Raw genomic sequence first — 4,525 nt, 5'->3', positions numbered from 1 at the left:
CTAGATTCTATGTTGGGATCCATGGATCTTGATTGGGCTGAGGAGATGAGCCTTATGAAATGCTTGGCAGAGAATAGGGTGCATCTCTGAAGGGCTATTATATAATGTAGAGCTTCTACAACTCTTCATGTACAATATTCAGCAGTCAATTAAAAATTATGAAGTATACCAAGAGAAAAAAGTAAACTGGAAAAACAGACCAAGAAATGACCCAGACACAGGAAAGATCAGACATTGGTTTTAGAATAACTGGGATTAATTATTCAAGAGAATAGATGACAAAATGAAGAATTTAACTGAGAATAAGAATTTATATTTAAAAAGAACCAAATTGAAATTCTGGAAATAAAAAACACTACAACTGAAATTTAGAACTGAGTAGATGAGTTTAACAGCAAATAAGACACAGGTAAAAAGAGTATTAGTGAGTTGTACAATAGGTGACTAGAAATATTCATAGTGAATCATGGAGAAAAAAGATGGAAAATACATGAACGAGTATGAGACATGCAGACTATGGTGAATAGGTCTAATATTTGAATTTGAATTTAACAAGGGAAGAAAGAATGGGGTAGAAGAATATTTGCGGAGATAGTCAAGAATTTTCCAAAACTGATCAAAGACATCAAGCCATAGATACAAAAAATCACTGTGAACCCAATGCAGAATAAATATAATGTAAACCATGCCTAGGCACATTATAATAAAACTAATGAAAACCAAAACCAAAAAATCTTAAGGAAAGTCAGAGGAAATAAAAAGATATGTTACTTTTAAAGGAACAATAACAAGACAGAAAGCTAATTTCACAACAGAAACAATAAGATCCAGAAGGCAATGACATGATATCTATAAAGTGCTGAAAGAAAATAATCTTAGTTAGGTGTGGAGGTGCATGCCTATAGTTCCAACTACTTGGGAGGCTGAGGTGGGAGGATTGCTTAAGCCTGGGAGGTGGAGGTTGCAGTGAGCTGAGATTGCACCACTGCACTCTAGCCTGGGTAACAGAGCCAGACCCTGCCTCAAAAATAAAATAAAATAAAAAAGAAAATCATCATCAAGCTAGAATTTTACATTAAAAAATTGTTCAAAAGTTTAACCTAGAAACAGACATTCCAGACAAATAAAGAACTATATTTCAATGGCAGAAAGATAAATAAAAATTTTAAAGAATGGACAAAAGGCATAAACAAGTATTTCCTAAAAGAAATACAAATGGTAGATTAACATAAAAAAAGGAAAAGAGAGTAAAGAATCAAAATAAAACTGTTGTAAGTTCCAAAGCATATTTTCGTAATTCATTAGATCTTTTAGCTGGATAAAATAATAATAGACACTATACCAGCCTTGAATAATGAAGCCAGGAAGATAGAGCTTTATCTTTTCATTTTACAGAACTCATTTTATCTCATCTGCTTTACAGGGAGGAAACACAGAGGCAAAGAGGTCAAGATACTTACCCAAATTTATGAAGGAAGAGGTAGTAGTGGGACTCATATTTTACTGTCCCTGTAGTCTTAGATCTTCTTAGACCCTTCAACTGTTACTGGAAAAAGGCAGTTCAACACTGGTCCCTGTCCTCTTGGGACTTACATTCTAATGGCAGGAGACAGACATCAAACAAATGATAAGGACTTTGAGGAAAAATGAAGCAGGTAAGAGGATATGAGGCATAAAATTACCTTTTCGGATAAACAGATTGGGGGGGTTCTGTCAGAGGAAGTAGTGTTTGAGCAGTTATCTAAATAAAGTGAAGGAGCCTTTCCCAGGCGGCTGCAGAAGATGGCAGAGGTGCAGGTCCTGGTGCTCGATGGTCAAGGTCATCTCCTGGGCCGCCTGGCGGCCATCGTGGCTAAGCAGGTACTGCTGGGCCAGGTGGTAGTCGTACACCGCGAGGGCATCAACATTTCTGGCAATTTCTAGAGAAACAAGTTGAAGTATCTGGCTTTCCTTTGCAAGCGGATGAACACTAACCCTTCCGAGGTCCTACCACTTCCGGGCCCCCAGCCGCACCTTCCGGCCGACAGTGCGAGTCATGCTGCCCCACGAGACCAAGCGAGGCCAGGCCTCCCTCGACTGCCCCAGGGTGTTTGATGGCATCCCACCACCCTAAGACAAGAAAAAGCGGATGGTGGTTCCTGCTGCCCTCAAGGTCGTGCGTCTGAAGCCTACAAGAAAGTGTGCCCTTCTGGGGCGACTAGCTCACGAGGTTGGGTGGAAGTACCAGGCAGTGACAGCCACCCTGGAGGAGAAGAGGAAGGAGAAGGCCAAGATCCACTACCGGAGGAAGAAACAGCCCATGAGGCTATGGAAACAGGCCGAGAAGAACCTGGAGAAGAAAACTGACAAATACACAGAGGTCCTCAAGACCCACGGACTCCTGGTCTAAGCCCAATAAAGACTCTTAATTCCTCATGCTTGGCCTGGCCGGCCCTTCCTCCATCATCTCCCTGGAATGTGCGGGACCCAGGGGCAGCAGCAGTCCAGGTGCCACAGGCTGCCTGGGACATAGGAAGCTGGGAGCAAGGAAAGGGTCTTAGTTACTGCCTTCTGATGTTACTCGAAAGCACTCGGAGAATTGTGCAGGTGTAATTTATCTATGACCAATAGGAAGAGCAACCAGTTACTATTAGCACAAGGGAGCCGGAAGACTAATTGGAGGGGCCCTACCTTGTGAGTGGAGCGTCTGTTTAACTTTCCACCTGGTCATATACTATACTCTGCAGCTGTTAGAATGTGCAAGCGCTTGGGGACAGCATGAACTTGCTGTTGTACAAAGGGTATTTATGGCAGCATAGACTGGGAAGATGGGCAACCAAGGGAATACAGGCATTGCCTGTGCTCCTCACCTGTATTTTGTAATCAGAATCAAATAAATTACTTTTAAAGAAAAAAAAAAGTGAAGGAGCAACTCATGTAAATGTTCAGGAGAAGAGCATTCTAGGCTTCAAGCAAAAAGACCAGTATGGCTAGAGCAGAAAGAGTAAAGGGGAGAGTGAAGTTGGGACAAATAGCTGTATGAAGCTATGGTGAAGAGTTCAAGTTTTACTTTCAGTGTTGGGCAGTCATTGCAAGACTTTGAGCAGAGAAATAACAGGATCTGACCTAAGTTTTGAGAAAATGACCCTGACTGCTATGTGGAGAATAAAGGGCACTGAGGATGGATTCAGAGTTTTATATTAATCCAGGGGGTATTATATTAGCCCAGGCAAGAACTGATAGAGGCCTGAACTAGGATGATAGTGGTGAATTAATGATAAATAGTTGTATTTGGAATATATATTCTAAATAAAGCTAACAAAGTGGGAAAGTAAATTAGTACAGCCATTATGGAAAATTGTATGAAGGTTTTTCAAAACACTAAAAATAGAGTGACCATATAATCCGGCAATCCCATTTCTGCATTGATATGGTTAGGCATTGTGTCCCCACCTACATCTCATCTTGAATTGTAATCTCCATAATCCCCATGTGTCAAGGGAGAGACCAGGTGAAGGTAATTGAATTATGGAGGTAGTTTTCCCCATGCTATTCTCATGATAGTGAGTGAGTTCTCACGAGATCTGATGGTTTTATAAGGGGCTCTTCCTCCCTTCGCTAGGCATTTCTCCTTCCTGCTACCTTGTGAAGAAGGTGCCTTGCTTCCCCTTCACCTTCTGCCGTGACTGGAAGTTTCCTGAAGCCTTCCCAGCCATGCTGAACTGTGAGTCAATTAAACCTCTTTCCTTTGTGAATTACCCAGTCTCGGGCAGTTGTTTATAGCAGTATGAAGATGGACTAATACATAGGTGTATGTCCAAAGAATTTGAAAACAGTATGTCAGAGATATATCTGCACTCCCATGTTTATTGTGGCATTATTCACAACAGCCAAAATAGGGAATCAACCTATGTTTCCATTGACAGATGAATAAAGAAAATGTAGCATATGTACACAATGGAATACTATTCAGCCTTTAAAAAGAAGGAAATTCTGTCATGTGGGACAGCATGGACATTATGCTAAATGAAATAAGCCAAGCACAGAAGGACAAATACCACGTGATCTCATTTATATGTAGACTCTGAAACAATTGGACGAAGAGAAGAATGGTGGTTATCAGAGACTTAGGGGTAGGAGAAATAGGGAGATGTTGGTCAAAGGGTATAAAGTTTCAGTTAGATAGGAGAAATACGTTTTTTTTTTTGGAATTTATTGCACAGCATGGTGACTGTGATGAAGAATAATATGTTGCTATGGGAGGATTGCTTGAACCAGGAGTTGGAGACCAGCCTGGTCAACATAGTGAGACCCCATCTCTATTAAAAAATAATGAAGAAAAGAAAAAAAAGGCTGGTGCCGTGGCTCACGCCTGCAATTCCAGCACTTCTGGAGGCCAAGGTAGGTGGGTCATTTGAGGTCAGGAGTTTGAGACCAGCCTGGTCAACATGATAAACCCCAGTCTCCACTAAAAATACAAACATTAGCTGGGTATGGTGGCAGGTGTCTGTAATCCTGGCTACTCAGGAGGCTGAGGCAGGAGAAT

The 4,525-nt window shown here is 41.3% G+C and overlaps 1 pseudogene across 1 annotated transcript; it reads left to right on the top strand.

The window, feature by feature from the left end:
* Positions 1-1,022: 1,022 nt before the first annotated feature.
* LOC108586878 lies at positions 1,023-3,315 on the top strand (annotated as a pseudogene). Its single transcript, XR_004184899.1, has one exon. The product of XR_004184899.1 is annotated as a 60S ribosomal protein L13a-like (transcript).
* Positions 3,316-4,525: the final 1,210 nt, after the last annotated feature.

Source organism: Papio anubis, chromosome 7, assembly GCF_008728515.1.
Source record: "Papio anubis isolate 15944 chromosome 7, Panubis1.0, whole genome shotgun sequence".
Taxonomy (NCBI): domain Eukaryota; kingdom Metazoa; phylum Chordata; class Mammalia; order Primates; family Cercopithecidae; genus Papio; species Papio anubis.
The sequence above is the reverse complement of the archived record's forward strand: the minus strand, read 5'-3'. Positions and strand labels throughout refer to the sequence as shown.